Below are 18956 nucleotides of genomic sequence, written 5' to 3' on the forward strand. Positions count from 1 at the left end.
TTTGATTAGGAGAGCAAAATTTTATACTCATTTTAAAGTGAGTGTGTGAATATTTGAATACTTCCTGTCTTATTTTGAAAATATTTGCTTTGCCGGATTATTAATTGTTTTACTTCCTGCACCGTACCCACCAAATTGTGTGCACACCTGTGTGATATTTGCAATCAGTCAGATCCTATTGACCCACACCTGTGTTGAGCCCCCCTTTCCATGTTTAAAACAAACACAAATTCTGGGTGTATTTTGACTTTCTTTCCAGTATATCTTTTGTGTTCGGATTTTTGTCGACGGATCTGTTTAACTCATTTGTGAAATGTTTTGACTTGAGGGCTGTTTTATTGACCTGATGGCCAAAATACATCAAAATTAGAGGTAAGTAAGCCAAGCAAGTAAACTAAACTAAGCTATGCTACTTTGCATGTGTCGGTTTCCCTAATAATACTTCCTAGCATTGCTGTTACTTCATTAGCGTTGTCATGGTCTCCACATCGCTTAGGTTTTATTTCACAAACATCCTACCTTGCTTTTGGCCTCTGTAGCATCACTCCTTGTTTGTCACTACCACCCGTTTGTGCTGGTCTTGCATTTAGACACTAATTATGTCACTCCCACTTATACTTACACTTGTTAGTGTTCATCTCTGTAGCGCCTCTCCAGTTTGTCACATTAGCATAATTTGGGTTGGTCTTCTGAATATTGTATATTGGTTGTTAGTCTCGCCGGCATCACTCTGGGTTGGCATTAGCATTTTGTTTGGTCTCATGTAGCATCACTTGCATTGGTCACACATTGATAGCTAGTTTGTAACTGATTAGAGTTCTTATTTATCATTAGCATTGTTTATTTTGGTCTCACGTACGTTTCTACTTTGTAGTTCACTAGCCTCGCGTGTTTGTCATTAGAATTGCTTTTTTTGTTTCACTTAGCATTGCGTGCATACTTTAGTAGCATTCCTAGTTAGGAGTAGGAGTAGTTATCGTTGGCCATGAGCTGATAGCGGCTAGCTTGACGGCGAACAGCAGCATGTGGAAGGTTCCAGTAGAGGTCCGACAGGCAGGCGTAGCGCCGTGTGGGGTTGACACCGTAGAAAACAAGGTGGTAAACCTCTCAAGATGATTCAGAGAAAACTTCCTCCACTGTCAATAGTGATCTGAACCTAACAGCTGATCACTGTAAGGTACAGCAAGTACCTAGTCATTTGCAAATGTATTTAAAAAAAAAAAAAAGAGAATATTATGGATTGAAAAATGGCATCCTTGAATTTTCTGTGCATTAAAAAAAATCTGTCATTTTTTGTTTAATCTTAATGTTGTAAGGTGAATAATAGTGTATTGAAATGGTCGTTTGGGGAGTATTTAGAATTTAAAATATGGGCAATTCTGAACTTTTTTTTTAGGGAGGCATCTACTATTGGCAAATGTTTGCTATTTGCAGCAAAAAGCGAGGGTTCACTGTATTGCTCTCTAGCATTCCTCATGTTTTCTAATTGGCATTTCTTGCAAAAACACTCACTAGCCCACTTGAACTAGTTTTCAAATTACTCGTGTTGCTCATGATGGTGTCACTTGGCATGTTTCACCTCCTTAGCACCACTTTTGGTTCTGTCACGAGCAGTTCTAACTTTTGGTAATATCAGTTGTACATTGCTGGAAACGCCTTCTGAGCAATAGGTCACTGGCGGCCATGCTAACTCCCGCCGGAACACATTAATCCCAATCAGAGACGAATCTTTCCGTCATTATTCCCGGGCAGAAACAATCCTCTCAACGGTCCTTTTCATCATCCTTCTGTCAAGACGTAAATGCTAAGTCTCATCTGTCGTGTGTCTTGAAGACCTTCTGGGGACAATGGCAGCATGCGTGAATAGTACAGCATTCTGCCTGTGCCTCTCTCCTCATCCTCCCGATCACCCCCATCCACCCTAATTTTTTTTTTTAGGCCCAAATGGTAAATCAGCAGCATCATCTGTGCGGATGTTGTAAAGGAAAAAATGCTTCGTTCAGGGTGACAGCTCATTTATCTTTTTATTCTTGTATATTTTCAACATGCAACACAGTATGACAGCAACAAAGGTGAAAGGACATTGACAATGTTTGCATTCCTTGCAGCTCTGACTGACGACTATAGTGAAAAAATATTTTCTGTTCTTACATTACAAAACAAAATAAATTCCATATGACTGTGGTTGCAGCGTTTGCATTCTGATCCAAATAATACATTTCCTCGTAATCAATTTTTACAATGATGTACAGCATTACAAAACAACCAAAGAACAGATGCGCTCCGATTTACGCAGTTTCCCTGAACGCACCTCGCGCGCACAGGCTTCTGCGACGTGCCTGCCGAAACGAAACATGAATGGCGGTTGCCAAATACGGCGTTCATCCCCGACATATGAAGCCTTGTATATAATGTGTCCAGATGGGTTCTGTTCTGGAAGTCCCCAGCAAAAGCTGGCACTCTTGAATGAAAATGTACTTCCATTATCTGACGCCAGAATGAGCACATTCTCATTAACATTCATCAGGCAGAAATGAACTAAGTTCAGTTCGCGTTCGCCCATGATATGAATTAGTTTATGAACTTTGGTTCATTGAACTCGTTCAAGTACAACACGGTCGTGCTCGTACCTCAAGTTTTTTTCTTGCTAGTTAAAAGCAAAGTGTCGTCCAAATGACAGCTTGCATCTCAAAACACAAGTCGGGTCACTTGTATCTCAAAGCACTCTGTATGCAAGAATGTTGGAAATTAATATTGTCATTTGTTAATATTCCAACTGAATACATTTTTGTGGAAAATGTAATTATTCTCCCCCCCCCCCCCCCCCCCTCTTGGTGTCCTTATTTTCGGGATACTCTCTGTAATCTAGCTAAAATACTTATTTTCTGCAAGTTTATCGTTATACATTCAGTATGGAGTGGCGATGAAGCTGTAATGAGCGGAGCAGGGATGATGTCATTTGGCATGTGGGCAGTGAACACCTGTCAAAGCAGCTGGCCTTGTATAAACTGACTTTCACCTGTCGCATCTCATTCATAACTCGTAGACTGATAGCTGTAATTCCAGCACACTTCCTCTCATCACTCGCTCTCGCTCTGTGCGAGACATTTGGTATTCTGATGCTTCGCAATACTCCCCCAGGCAATTTCTGGTATTCAGCTGACCCCAAAAATTCTCTTTCCTGTCACTCCTTCCAAGCCGGGAGGGAGATCAGAGGTCAGGCGTGGCAGCAGGACAGCACCCCCGCTATGCCACCCCCCCAGGGTAACAGCATCTTGCTCAAGAGCTCCCCAGCAGTGCTTAAAAGTGACTCGTCTCTTCGTCATATTAAAACACTTTATGCAGTTTTGCCTGAAGCACACCAGGCTGACAGTCCGCATCAAATGGACAATGACTTCCATAATGTGTTTACAATCAAATTATATTAGTCATTTCCAGATAAACGCAATGACGTTGATCACAACATTGCACTCGTCACGCTGACCTCGTGAGATTAAATTTGACAGCTACACCGAAGAGACGTCGCAGGAAATCACCAAGATTGTTTGTAAAGAGCTTGTATTTTGCATTTAAGAGACACGCCCTCAAGCAAAACAAAGGAAGTCAAACAGTTGCTTGAGCAGCAATAGATCAGTTTTGGTCGGAGGTGTTGTTTTTGTCATCGGTAAAGAACTATTGATTCCCATTGTGCAGCATATTTTATGACAAACAAGTAAAACAAGGACATTCCTAACTCATCTTAAGGTCTTGGAGTTCCTTTATTTAACATTTAAATTGTATGTGCTAAAGAATATGTTGCATAGATTGCCAACAATTGACATACTTTTAAACTCGTATTAGTTAAATGTCTAAAACAGTAATTTTGTATTACTCCTAATAAAACACAGCCTGTGTTTTTACATATTACTCTTAGTTGTGGTCTTTTTGTTGTCGGTTTAACACGTATGATTAAAATTGTTTTTTCAAATCCATGGTTCATAAAAGATCACTACACAACTGTAATCTAAAACTGTGAATAGGGGTAACTTGTGATGATTATATCACCATATGATAATGATGCAATACATTGATGTTGCCTTATTTAATGGTCTGTGGACCTGTAATGCATTATATTTAGAGCATATTTAGTAGTCAGTGTTTGACTGATTCTTCGACGCCTCACACCCAAATCAACAGCCCAACAGAGTTGCCGTACCCCCTAAAGATTTCCAACCACAATGTTGTGAAAGATCAGGTGTGCTACTGCCAATTATCCAATTTCACATCACTGAACTCATTTACTGCAAGACGTTTTCAAAGCAGAATTCCTTTTATGGCCAGCCATTTTAGATCTTTCAAGACTTACAAAATATTGGTTTGTGACTGCATAAGAAGCGAACCTTACCAAAAGAGAGAATAAATTTGCTTTTTCCATTCGTTTGTAATCAGCATTAGAACGTGTCTACTACTACTATGTATACTTTAGAGTTGTATTTTAATATAACAAACGTGTCTTTTGCAGGTAGCTGATCAGTTGGTTTCCCCCAAAATACGATGCCAAAAGCGGCGAAAACAAACTTTTGGGGAAAAGAAACATGTCAAGTAGAACAGTGATTTTGTCACTAAATGTTTGACACCTCAAACTATAAAACAACAAAAACAAGACTGAAAAATGACTTTTAATGCAAAATAATGTAGCTACTGATACACAACAATGAAACGTGCCGTGAGCAACGCTTACTCACCGCATAACTCAAGTTGAACGCCGGTGGCTTTTTTTACATGCCGTTACTCATTCACTCCATGAACTGTCATCTTTTCTCACGATGTCACACAATTTCCACTAGCTATCGTGACAGTCTGTTTATACCATGCACAGTACATACTTACTCTGTTGACGTGAGGTCCCTAAACTTTCCAGACTTCCATTTTTCTCCCTCATAATTGATGTGGCAAGTAGAGATTCAGCCCGTAATCTCAAACGCTGTCCTGATTTCAGATTCAAAGCAATGCAACACCCCCATCTACAGGGATCTGTTAGTCATTGCAGTAGTTTGAACCTGAATTTCACAGCAAGCTAGGTGAGACCTTCTGCCATGCCTCCTCGAATGAAAAACATATTTGGCAGTGAAAATTTGGTTTCCAGTTCAATGAATATAAATGTCCACTTCAGTGAATAAATTAATTGGTCTGAATTGCATTTATTTTTTTATACTAGAAGTAAGATTTGGTCATCTATATCAGGGATGTATAATAACAGAATTAAATGCTCTTCCATTTTTTTGTTTTGTGGTGTGCTGTGAGAACAAAACATTCATATTGTGGATGATCATAATGATTAGTTTCTTGCACATTCCTTATTTCCATTTTCCAAAGCGAGGCTTATTTAGAAATCTAGGAACGTTCGACTGTATGATATGGGTTGGGTTAATAGAAAAGTGTTACATTATAACAAGGAAAACAAATGGTTTTCACAACAATGTATTGATATAAAGTGCAGTGAAACAACAGCCCTGGTTGAAAACATCAGTGAAGTGTGGATGTTTCTGGGGAATAATTCAGTTAAGAATTATCGCTACTCTGATTCATGGTGTGTTACTTGGGGCTATTTCATCACACTTTGCTGTTGATACGGCCAAGGTTGGCTCTCGGGTGAAATAACATTAGTGGACTGATACCTACCCCGTAAATCTCAACTTCATTCCCCTCGTCCTCCCTTCCATTCACTGTCTGTCCATGCAGCTCTGATGATAGTTGACGATCCAATCGGTGAGTTTCACAGGGAGGAGAATAGGAATTTGGCCTGTGGGCTTTGTTTTCCTACCAAATCTTGTTTTGCCAACGACTCTGAGGAGGTGTTGATGAGGTGATTGTCTTACTCGTCTTTTGGGGGGAGTCTCCTGCAACCGACTGGTGAATTGCTTGTGACAAGTTATCAGGCCTTTTTAACAATGTCCATAATTGAGGATTAGTCGCTGACACCATCTCTGAGGGGACTGGCACTGTGTTAAATGGAAGATTTTATCTGCAACAGCCATCAAAGCTGTCGTTGATACTTTAGCAGGGGTTGTGGTTTCACATTATTCGTAGTTTGCATCTTGCTATTTTGACACTGATCGTTACGACTGCACAATGCACGTCCTTCATCTGTCGTCAGCAGAAGAAACGATTGTTGTCAGATGCAATAATACTGCAATATTCAAAACAAAATATAAATTTCATTCAAAATAACAAACTTAGGAACTTGCATGTAATTTCCATTTTGATATTCAAATATTTAGATGAATAGAACAAAACACGACCCCTGTCGTGAATCCAAAACACACACAGAGGGGGTTAAGGACTTTTACAAAAAAAAATACAATCACAAAAAAAACTTCAAGAAAGATGGAAATTTATTTAGGATTCACACTGTGTGTGTGTGTGTGTGTGTGTGTGTGTGTGTGCTTTCAAAGAGAAAAAGAATAACCAAATACAGATTGGTAAGTGAACGCAAACGAAAATGCTATTAAATTGGCAACATCTACAGTCGACTGTTAACATAGCACTGCATTATACATTTATTCTGAAATAAAATTCGTACCACTGTCAGTAGTGGGAGTAGCTGATTTAGTGATGAGACATGGTAACCTTTGACAATTAACATCCCGTAAAACTCTAGAAACGCATTCTGGTGCAACAACTAATGGGTAATGCTAACAAGCCCCTTAAAGTCTTGGAGGTTGTAAATGCTTTGATGGCTGATCTTTTTGAAGTTTCACTGGATCTGGCGATGTGCTTTTTATTTGTTTTGTATTTTTTGTTTGTTTGTATGTTGTCTGTATTCCATGACTAGATTTAATCTCAATGAGGCTTTCCTGGTTAAACAATTGCCCCTCACGTGCCATGTGAACTGGACCGCTGAAATAACAAATATACAAACGAACACCAAAAGTAATACATTCTTAAGGCACCTTAACTGTAGAGATGGAAATATTTTCCCCAACAAGTAATGACTTGGGTGTCTTTTCTCCAGGCTGTCTGTGTATCGTTACACATGCTGACGCAATGCAACGCCAGCCTCTCCTACGCAATTTGTGGGCTGGTCAACTTCGCACTGCGGTGTGATTTATGGCCATATTATTACCCTGAGAACACCCAATCTTGTCTGATCTCTGAAAGGGCCATAACAGTTCGGGGGGCCACAAATAAGCAGTGGGTGGGGCCTCCGGGCCGCTTGAGTACCCCTGCTCTAGACTATCGGCAACTTCCACTATTAGCATCTCCCCGATATTCAAAGCTTGTCACTCAGTCGAGAGAGATGTATATATATATATATTATATATAATGCTGATTCTGTGCACGTACAGATTGTTGTCCAGGGAACATTCCCATTGACATCAGACATTGTTCTCCGCCTGCACCGGGACGGAGCTTGACATTTTATCTTCCTTATACAATCTAAAGAAGAGCCTCTGTCAGATGGCATTGAGACTGGACGGCTGTCTCCACAGGCATGCGGGATTTTCAAAGGTATGGTCTTCCCACGTCTCGCCTCACTTTCTTCTTTCTCTTCCACACACCCACTTGCATTTTTACTAGTCACAAGTATGTAGCTATGTGGCAATGGTTAAATTAGATTACGCATGAAGGCTAACTTCTGAAATCTTTGCGTGGATTTCTTAACATCTTAAAATGAGAAGAGCAAAAGGTAGAGCAATCAAAACTGTGAAATTGATATGTACATGTCGATATATTTTTAATGCAAAAAGGTAGATTGCAGGGATTTTATGACTTGTAATCAGAGCATCTAATTGTTTAGTTATTTGTAACAGTATACGATAACCTATGAGCTACATGCTGCTTCATCTACTGCCATAACAAAGATGCATAGCGGGCTGTTCTGATAAATCTGTGTGCTCCAACCCTGCCAGGATTTTGAAGGGGTCGCGTGGCTTAAAGTCGGGAAGCTTTGGACCAATGCCTTTTAAATCAGGGGTATCAAAGTCTTTTCTGTCATGGGCCACATTGTGGTTATGGCTTCCCTCAGAGGGCCGTTATGACGGTGAAACCATACAAATGTGTAATTGCCTCATATTTTTACAGATACATAACACATTGATAAATATCTAGTTTTTAAATCAGAAATGACATGATTTGCTTTGGCGGACCACATAAATTGAGGTGGTGGGCAAGATCTGACCCCCAGACATTGAGTTTGACACCTGTGCTTTAAATAATTGCCTCCCACCAGAATACATTGTATTGTAGCTATTTTGTGTATACGGTGGTGCCTTGAAATACACTTCGTCGGACTTACAAGCACAATATTTCAGAGAGCTATTTTCCTTAAACATTTTTTTATGGGGGTGGGAACAGATTAGTGGCATTTCTATTCATTTCAATGAGGAAATATGATTTGAGAGAGAGGTTTTTGTGTGCGTTAGGTACGTGGTCATGGAATAAATTAAACTTATCTCAAGGCAGCCCTGTATTTGTATTTAGTTTTTGAAGGGTTAGGGTATCAACTTGTACAAGTATACGTGAAATTTAAATACTGTGAAGTCAAGGCTCTTTTCCTACCCGGTGTCTTCCACTGCAATGACAGTGTTATGAACGGCAGCGGCCAACAAAGCAGTAAAGTGCTGAGCATAATCCTATAATGTATAATAAATATTTACGCGGAGTTATTCCGTTGGCATTTAAATGGTGGATGGAGCTTTGTTACACCATCAGTGATGCATGTGCAGTATTGACTAGATGGGAATGCTATGATTAAAATTCATGTTCAATAGGGAAAATGCAATTTGCGAAGCCATTTTGTAGAAAATTTGCCGTGCAGAAAATTACCCAGCAGTTGAATTAGGAGTGACATTTGGGTGATCAATGATTTGTTTTATTGCGCCGTGCCTCAAACTGGTGCTCATATACGCATTTATTCACAATGTGTACATTCCACAAGAAATTCTGATTAAATTTGATGTTTTGACAACATTTAGAGATCCACTGCACTTTGGGTTATCATATTCTCTCCGGTGCATTTCTTATTCTTTTTGTATAAAGGTCCTGTTGAAATTCATGAGGTTGTGCAGGATATGTATTGTTTATAGTTTGGCCTCTCTGTGCACAGGCTGACCTGATGACCAGTGTGGTAATCTGTGAGCACTCTATTAAGACCAACAAGAAAAGTCAGTGAGCATTATTTAGGGTGTTCGTGAACTGTCCCGACCTGAGCCTGAGCTGCACTAAACATGTCTGAAATACATAGATTAAACTTTAAAATGAACCTGAAATATACCGACACTTGGTCACATACTTTTGTGGCCCCTAGTAGAAAAATACATTTTACATAGCATATTTGACGAGTTCTCTTGCTTCTTCTTCACATGTACAACTTGCACACTGGACTCACAGACCGAGAATAAATGTGATAACAATAATGAAATTAAAAAAAAGGGCTATACTGAATAGCTGAAATTTTATCACGGTTTACATACAAAGATTTTACTTTTGAAAGTGTTAGGCAATAGTATATGCCACTGCCAAAGCAAAACAGTCTGTGTTCGCATGATGCCGACAGAGTAATTTATTTCTTTGTGTTTTGACGAAGTTTTAAATATTCACTTTAGAAAAACAATGCAGGTTCACATCGACCTGCAAAAAATAAATTTAAAAAATGCTGTAATATCCATGCCAGGCCAGTAGTTGGTGATATCATCTTGTAAAGAAACATTACATGCACCAACCAGCAGCTAACCTGCGACGTCGTGGGGCGAGTAGGAGAAAAGAGAGAGGAAAACAAATCCTCCAGGGTGACCGCGGTGCATTGCGCTGCTGTGAGTGCACGTGATGCACTCGAGGCAATTGCAGAAGAGATGAAGGGTAAAATTGTCCCGCCGTGGCCGTCGGTCATTACGCCAACAAAGCAAATTCAATATCTCTCACCTTAAAATCATGAACAATGAAAGAGGGTTACAGTATAGCGTACAGTTTTTATATTCTTGTGTGATGTCATCACTCATTTAGGACTCTAAGCAGAATCGTCAGCCAACTCAACAGACTATTCCTCGGAATTGAATTACTGGGACCCAGTTCTCAAAATGAAACTGTTTTCAATTCTATCCCTAGTGATGACGATCGTTCAAATTTTAAACTGTATTACTAAGAGTCTAAAATGTTTTTTTTTCCCGGTGAACCAGAAATGGTTTAATCCCGACAAAACCATTTGCAACATATTGATGGAAACAGTAAAAGGTGCCTTTTTCAGAACTTTCCACTTTAATGTATTATGTTTTAGTTTCTCTGGCTCCCAAAATATGTTTCTTTCAGTGAGTGTTGCAAAATGCTCACAGTTAAGTCACAGTTAACAAACTGTGTAATTTTTCCCTAATAGGCAAGGAACCAAATGTCTTGCTGTTGATTACCTTGCCCTACGCTAATGTTACAGGCTACACACTTGCATGACGGCAGAAAAAAAAACTTATGGGTTTATATCCTTGTTCCAATACAAAAACTCAAGCTGAAACCTTGCTGAATAGCATGTTTAACGTTCTACTTTTTTTCGCATGCTCAAATAGGAATAATTTTCCACTGTTATATCCATATCTTCCCTGTAACAAATCTCTATGTGCTTGTTGTTATCAGAATCATCTTTATTTGCCAAGTATGTCCAAAAAACACACGGAATTTGTCTCCGGTAGTTGGAGCCGCTCTAGTACGACAACAGACAATCAATTGACAGAGAACACTTTTGACCTAAACTTGTCCACAAAATGCAAAAAAACATCGTCCTTTTTGATTCTACGTTTACTTTTTCCCCGCCTCTGCTTGTGAGTTGAAGCAAATTGAGTCGGCCTCTTTGCCTTTGCAAATGTCTTCATGTAAGGAATTAATTTTCCCTCAGCCCAAGATGCAATGAATAATAAATTGGCAGAAAAAATTCTCCCTCTGTGAAGATGAGCGCGAAGCATGAATCTCTTTTGGGAAATCTTGACGACCATGAGTGGATATGTGTAAATTATACATTTTGTAATATTAAGCATAAGATATGCGGTGGACAGTACTACCAAGTGGTGATTTAGATTTGAGCAAAACCCTTCCACCAGGCGTCAGATTAATGACTTATAAAATAGCGTATGTTAATGTCGACGACAAACTTTTCTGTGGGACTATCTTTTTGTCCAATATAATCAGGTGGATGCATATGATGCCGTGAATCATTTCAGATTTGTAAATGGAGGCTGGATTATGGCGGCCCTTGTAGGCTTCTTAAAATCTGCTGCTCAAACTGGATTTCACATTTTAATGGGTTTATAAATACACAAGGCACTTTGTTTTCCCCCAGTAACGGCCTGTCCTGTTGTGATGCCGCAGAAGGCTGTTAATTAATGCCAACAACGAAAAAGTGATTTAGTGCTGCTGTTCCTATTTGGGCCAACTGTTGACCACTGAAAATTGTTTAATTTCATTTTATGTGAATTATTCTTCCATTTCGTGTTCAAACTTTTATTTTATTTATTTTTTAACCATTTGTGTAATGAATCCTCTTGTATGATCACACTCAAATACGGGTCGTTTGCACAGCCGTGCACCTCCTCCAGCAGCCCGACTCATCCGTGCCACTCTCATAACTTTAAACATTTTTTTTATTATATATATTTTTTTTCTTTCTCCCCCTTGCGCTTAGATTATTTTTGGACTATAACCCTGCCAGTATTTCTGAAATGATTAAAGATGGTCTAGCATTTTGTGTGCTATCGAGGCTCCTGTACTGGTTTGCTACTGTTGAGAGGACATTACTATTTGAAAAGTCAAACTTTAAACCCTAACCTGAGCTTAATCCCTAATGCCTAGATCAGACTACAGCATTTTAGGACTGATATTAGCCCGGTTAGCTATTGCGGGCGATTTCCCAGATCGGGCCCGACATATTTTGTCTGGAACGACAAAACTTCTTGTAGCGTGACATAATCCACGATCAATGATTTGGCCCAATGATAGCCTTACAATGCCAAAAGGAAAAGTCTAGCAGGTTCAATTTAAAACGTAAAATAAAATGTAGTAATAAAAAAAAACTCCGCTACTTCACAGACTTACCCTATTGTGGGGGTGGTCCAGAATCTAACTTATCCATTATAGTGATTTAAAAAAAAAAAAAATGCCATGCAGCACATCGTCAAAACAAAAGAGGGGAAGGGGGAGCAAGATGTCACACGGTCAGTTAAGTCACCTCTTCAATAAATCTGCAGCAGTGCATTCATGAGCGAAACAGAAACTCAAGTATCGATCTCATGACATGATCAATATCAATACCGCCGTTGGTAGCAATATTATTGATATTTGGATCAATCTGCCCACCACTACCTGACTACCAATTTAAAAACCCCAGTTTAACTCTTTCACTGCCAGTTTCCAAACCAGTGTCCCATATTGCCAGCTGTTTTATCAGATTTTGACTATTTCAAGAATATTGGGTTCTGTGGAAATATAAGCACCAAACCTACCAAAAGAAATGAAAGACTGTTCTTTCACAAGGGGAAGAAAAAGGTTTCTAGCTTTTTCCGTTCTTTCGTGATCAGCAGTAGAACATGGGTTGGTTTAACCAAAAAGCAGAGAAAATTTGATTTTTGTGAAAAACATAAAGCAGAAAAGTGACTTGGACACCAACATTGTTTTGCTTTTGTGACACTAAGAACTGGCTTTTGATGACAAACAATTTATTTCCAGATATACATCTCTGTGCTGTGATTGACGCTGACACACCGCGTGGCTCGAGTGTGGCTTTTTTACGTCGTTCTGCTTCATGAACTGCATCATCTTTTCACACGATTGCAAACTTTCTACTACCTATCTTGACACATACTCATGTTTATATGATACAAATACATACTCTGTTCAAGTGTGAGGTGCCTAAACCTGAGCAACTTCTGTGTTGGCATTTTTCTTCCTCATAATAGACGTGACTAGCCGAAATTCACCCCCTAATCTTTATCCTCTCCTCAAAAGCTGTGCTAATTTTAAATTTTATGAGATCTGTTGCTCATTAGATTAGTTTGACGTGTATATGTCGGTGGCAGTAAACGGATGGATGACAACTATAAACATCCATGCAGTGAATGAGTTAGGAGACACATTCTGGTTTGTTCATTCAATTTATCTACATCTATGCTGTGAAAACCTTTGTTTCCTATACTAACCTGCTAGGACGCATCTCCGGAATTGTTCCTACCAATGTTGGTGGGGCGGCCGGCGCTCTCCAAATTTATTGTAATGGCTCCTCATAATGAGGCACGGCCACATGAGAAGAAACGATAAGGATTACAATTACGGTACAGTCAGGAGGCCAAAAGCAATTTATCCACGTACGTCACATGACCACGAACAGCATCTAATTGCTGTTGAAAACGACCCAGTCAGTCGCTGGCATATTGTTTATTGAGAAACTAATCTGTCCGCCTCCGTGCCTCGGGCCACTGGCCCGCATATACAGTGGACCCAAACGTGGCACAACAACCACTGCTAGGGTCGTCATTAATCAGGCCCGCTAACACGGAGCCGATGCGATGACATTGAAGCGAGAGCATTACATATGTGGCGCTCTCGCTGTGTGAGGTATTTAAAGCGATTCTTTGTCGCTCAGTTCCGCTTCTGTCGTATCTGTGGATGAAATATTAACCCCCAGACCGTTGGATAAGTGTTTCATAAATATTGCATAGTGTGGAAGCAGTAATTGGTTCGCCCATCTATAATGGCTGTCACCCTGGCCCGCAAGGGGGGAAAAAAAGAAGAGGGAAAGACGCAGTGTAGCGGACGCGACTCCTAATAGAATGGCGCATTTTTCTCTCGTATTCTGCATTATTGCCGCAAAGAAAACACTTACTGGCTGCGATGGTTTGCAGTGTGCTGGCTTCATGACAAAACACATCATCAATTTCAAGGAGTGTCATTTTGTGTCGGAAGCCCAAGCAATGACATTGAATTATGTGGCTCCTCGTTTTAGGAAGTAAATGTGTTCAATATTTATATGGCTCGACATTGTGCAGTCTCCTTGGTGCTTCAAACCTTGGAAGTATGCAGTGGAACATTAAGGTTCAACAGAATCCATTTTGGGACTCTATTTTGGGGGATTTTGAATTTGAACCAGTGGTTCTCAAACCTTTTACATCAAGTACTACCTAATAAAATACTTAGCTCTCCAAGTACCACCATCGTGACCAACATTCAAATACAGTAGCACAGTAGGCCCGACTGTTCATCAAAAGCGAGGCCTAGGTTTTATTTCTAAGAATTATATTTATTCTATGCCATTGTGACATTATACAGTTTGACCATTAACACTGTTTAAATATAGGACAACAAAAAAATACTATAAAAATATTACAATATAACATTTTTCACACAGTTAGGGACAACCCCAATTCCAATGAAGTTGGGACATTGTGTTAAACATAAATAAAAACAGAATACAATGATTTGCAGGCGGCACGGTGGGTGACTGGTTAGATCGTCTGCCTCACAGTTCTGAGGAGTGGGGTTCAATCCCCGATCCCGCTTGTGTGGAGTTTGCATGTTCTCCCCGTGCCTGTGTGGGTTTTTTCCGGGCACTCCGGTTTCCTCCCACATCCCAAAAACATGCATGGTAGGTTAATTGACAACTCTAAATTGTGAATGTGAGTGCGAATGGTTGTTTGTTTGCATGTGCCCTGTGATTGGCTGGCAACCAGTTCAGGGTGTAGACTGCCTCCTGCCCGATGATAGCTGGGATAGGCTCCAGCACGCCCGCGACCCTAGTGAGGAGAAGCGTCTCAGAAAATGAATGAATGGATGGATGAATGATTTGCTATATTTAATTGAATACACTACAAAGACAAGATATTTAATGTTCAAACTAAGCTTTGTTTTTAGCAAATAATCATGAAGTTAGAATTTTATTTATATATTTTTTAACACTTTTCCATTTTTATGGCTGCAACACAAATTTTATGGCTGAAACACAAAAAAGCTGGGACAGGGTCATGTTTACCACTGTTTTACATCACCTTTTCTTTTAACAACGTTCAATAAACGTTTGGGAACTGAGGACACTAATTGTTGAAGCTTTGTAGGTGGAATTCTTTCCCATTCTTGCGTGATCTACAGCTTCAGCTGTTCAAAAGTCCGGGGTCTCCGTTGTCGTATTTTACGCTTCTTAATGCGCCACACATTTTCAATGGGAGACAGGTCTGGACTCCAGGCAGGCCAGTCTAGTACCCACACTCTTTTACTACAAAGCCACGCTGTTGTAACGCGTGCAGAATGTGGTTTGGCATTGTTTTGCTGAAATAAGCAGGGGCGTCCATGAAAAAGATGTTACTTGGATGGCAGCATATGTTTCTCCAAAACCTGTATGTACCTTTCAGCATTAATGGTGCCTTCACAGATTTGTAAGTTACCCATGCCATTGGCACTAACACAGCCCCATACCATCACAAATGCTGGCTTTTGAACTTGCGTCCATAACAGTACGGATGGTTCTTTTCCTCTTTGGCCCGGAGGACACGACATCCACAAGTTCCCAAAACAATTTGAAATGTGGACTCGTCGGACCACAGAACACTTTTCCACTTTTCATCAGTCCATCTTAGATGAGCTCGGGCCCAGAGATGCCGGCGGCGTTTCTGGGTGTTGTTGATAAATGGCTTTTGCTTTGCATAGTAGAGTTTGAAGTGTCACTTACGGATGTAGCGCTTAACTGTATTTACTGACATTGGTTTTCTGAAGTGTTTCTGAGCCCATGTGGTGATATCCTTTACACATTGTCGGTTTTTGATGCAGTGCCGCCTGAGGGATCGAAGGTCAGGTGCATACAATGTTGGTTTTCGGCCTTGCCCCTTCCATGCAGTGATTTCTCCAGATTCTCTGAACCTTTTGATGATGATATGGACCATAGATGATGAAATCCCTAAATTCCTTGCAATTTTATGTTGAGGAACATTGTCTTTAAACTGACTTTTCTCACGCACTTGTTCACAAAGAGGTGAACCTCGCCCCATCTTTGCTTGTGAATGACTGAGCAATTCAGGGAAGCTCCTTTTATACCCAATCATGGCACCCACCTGTTCCGAATTAGCCTGTTCACCTGTGGGATGTTTCAAACAGGTGTTTGATGAGCATTCCTCAACTTTGTCTTTTTTGCCACCTGTCCCAGCTTTTTTAGAACATGTTGCAGCCATAAAATTCTAAGTTAATGATTATTTGCTAAAAACAAAGTTTAGCAGTTTGAATATTAAATATCTGGTCTTTGTAATGTATTCAATTAAATGTAGGTTGAACACGATTTCCAAATCATTGTATTCTGTTTTTGTTTAACACAACATCCCAACTTCATTGGAATTGGGGTTGTAAAAAAAAAAAAAAAAATTACCTAAATGTTTAAAAACAAAGGGTTCCTAGAATAAATTACTACATGTAAATGCATTGTTCTTGTACGTACTTTTAATCATGTAATGTTATTTTAAAGTGCAAAAGACATTTAAAAACAAGGTACATGAATGAGAGACGGCTTACTAAAATAACATACAGTGCAAGAAAAGTTGTATTTTTTTTTCATTTTTAAATGGTTTAAAAGAGGCTAACAAGAAGCATGAGGAAATTTTATTTATTTATTTTTTAAACCTGGATTTAAAAACATTGACACTGGGCTGACATGACTTCTGTTGGCAGCTTATTCTAATTGTGTGCAGAATAACTGTTAAATGTTGCTTCACTGTGTTTGGTTTGAACTCTGGGCTCCACTATCTGATCTGAGTCTTCAGTTCTCAGAGCTCTACTGAATTTATATTCAATTAGCATGTCTTTCATGTATTCAGGACCTAAACCATGATTTATAGTCCAGTATCAGAACTTTAAAGTCTATTCTTTAGCTGACTGGGAGCCAGCGCGAAGACTTTAAATTAGAGGTCACCAACATTTTAGAAACAACCCACACTGTGTGATTCTCCGTAGATGACTACAAATGGAAAGTTGAATGCCTTAATTAGTTAGGATTTTGAAACCATCTTTCCTTTTGAAAACAAAGAAGACTGAAATCTGTGACAAAAAGATCCCATTGTACACTGGGTTGGAATACTATTGAGAGAACTTTTGTGCTAACCAGCACCAATTACCATACATTTGCCAAATACAGACTGACATATTATCCAGTATAGTAGATGCTGTTTAATGGGGGAGGGGATGTCAACAAAGGGACGGATGGAAATTCTGTGAGAAAAAGGCCACTCAGTTGTTTATTAGATGTGTGCCCTGTAGGTCAGACACTCAGATAGGATTTTCCGAAGCATTTAGCAGCAGATTGATTGATACTGCCTTGTCCCTGTATCGCAGCCTGCCAGTCATTCTAACTCACTCTCCAGAGCAGTGCCACAATCTCAGTGTTTGCTTTTGCCATATTTTGTCAACGTACATTTGGTATTGATAAAAATAGTACTGCGCTTCTTCAATTCACTTGTCTTGACGCTTGCGAGGAAACTCGGAAAGCTAAGAAAGAGGATGAATTGTTGGAAGTGGGGCAGATAGGCATCTGTCCTCACAACGGCTGCAAGCGGGAAGATAAAACCAAAAAAATCTCCACAGAAGGATGAGCTCTGAACGCCGGCCCTGGACACCGATGAGCCGCTCTCCCGACCGAAAGTTGAGCCCAGCTGCGTAATCCCCCATTGCGTTTATTAAAAAAAAAAAATCTGATTCGGTTGCGCTGCTAACAAAAAGTGCAGACATGCACAGTGTGCGCATTTTGTGCCAGTACTGATAACACAATGCCTTCCAGATAATGGACACAGACAAGATGGCAGAACCAAAGCATGAACCCTAACTGATGTTTTTCAGTTTGCTTTGTCCAAAGTAAGGAAATTTGCATTCAGTAGATTATTTCTAATCCTTGCCAGTTTTTACCCATTTTGGAAGCCTGTTTATTTACCTTTTTAGATGAGCATTTATTTCATACAAACATCAAACAACCAAGTAAACACATTGCGACGACTCCTGATAAAGGAGGTGTTTGCCATCTGTACTTGTACAATAAAACAAAAAAAATTGTTAATTTTACTCAAACATACATTAAAAACTGAAGAAGCTTTTGCAGTGGTCTCCAAAATATTTTTACAGAGCTGTAGTTACTTGTAACAGATTTTATAAGAATAATCTGCATAGCAATAAACCACTTGCTGCATCGTCATGTCTAAAAGACAAAAACGTTATCTGAGACGAGATGCCGAAAACGCGATTAGCGATTTGTCGACTTAAAAGTGTTTGTCAATGCGGATTCACAGTCGACTAGTCAGCAAATTGGTTCAACGCCTCTTGCCGACAGCTTCAAATGGTGGACCGCAGTCCGGGTCCAGACAGAGTCAAGGTCTCATGTGGAATCACAGTCAATTGCCGTTAAATAAAGATAAAGTATGTTCGCTGTCACGTGGCGTGTGTCTGTACGAGCCATACGCAGCATTACGGTAGATCCTGTTGTGATCACGTGACTCTAAGCCAATCAAACCCTTTCTTTACTGGAACAGATTTGCGAGATTTGCAGGGGAAGACGCGGCTACGTTTCACAGTTTTGAAAACTGTTTAAGAATGAATTGACGGAACCGTACTACTTTCCCATTCTTCCGGAAGCCAGCTCAAAAGAGTTGTCTCATGTCGCTAATATGCTCCGTGGCTCTAATACAGGTGTGTCAAACTCATTTTTGTCGCGGGCCACATTGTAGTCACGGATTCCCTCAGAGGGCCGTTCACTGTGAAACCATATACATGTTTAGTCACCTCATTATTACATACAAATTGATGGATACCTAGTTTGGAAATCAGAAGTCAAGGATAATAGTTTGTTCAAGTTACCATAAACACAACATCATTGCAATGTCTCAATGCTATTTATTATTTTATGAGAATTTGAGCAATAATAATGGAAGTTGACACAGATTTGGTTTCGTGGGCCACATGAAATGATTTGGTCCCCGGGCCTT

At 39.8% G+C, this 18956-nt stretch overlaps 2 long non-coding RNA genes across 2 annotated transcripts in view; both read left to right on the plus strand.

Moving 5' to 3' along the window:
• Window positions 1-18956, plus strand: part of LOC133477993 (uncharacterized) — a 230704-nt gene that overhangs the window by 184212 nt on the left and 27536 nt on the right. The window lies entirely within an intron of this gene.
• Window positions 200-18956, plus strand: part of LOC133477994 (uncharacterized) — a 30870-nt gene continuing 12113 nt past the window's right edge. The window contains exons 1-2 of the long non-coding RNA XR_009788538.1: window positions 200-372; window positions 7329-7491. This is a non-coding gene — a long non-coding RNA (uncharacterized LOC133477994). The remainder of the gene's footprint in view (window positions 373-7328; window positions 7492-18956) is intronic.

This window comes from Phyllopteryx taeniolatus, chromosome 5 (genome assembly GCF_024500385.1).
Source record: "Phyllopteryx taeniolatus isolate TA_2022b chromosome 5, UOR_Ptae_1.2, whole genome shotgun sequence".
Classification (NCBI taxonomy): Eukaryota; Metazoa; Chordata; class Actinopteri; order Syngnathiformes; family Syngnathidae; genus Phyllopteryx; species Phyllopteryx taeniolatus.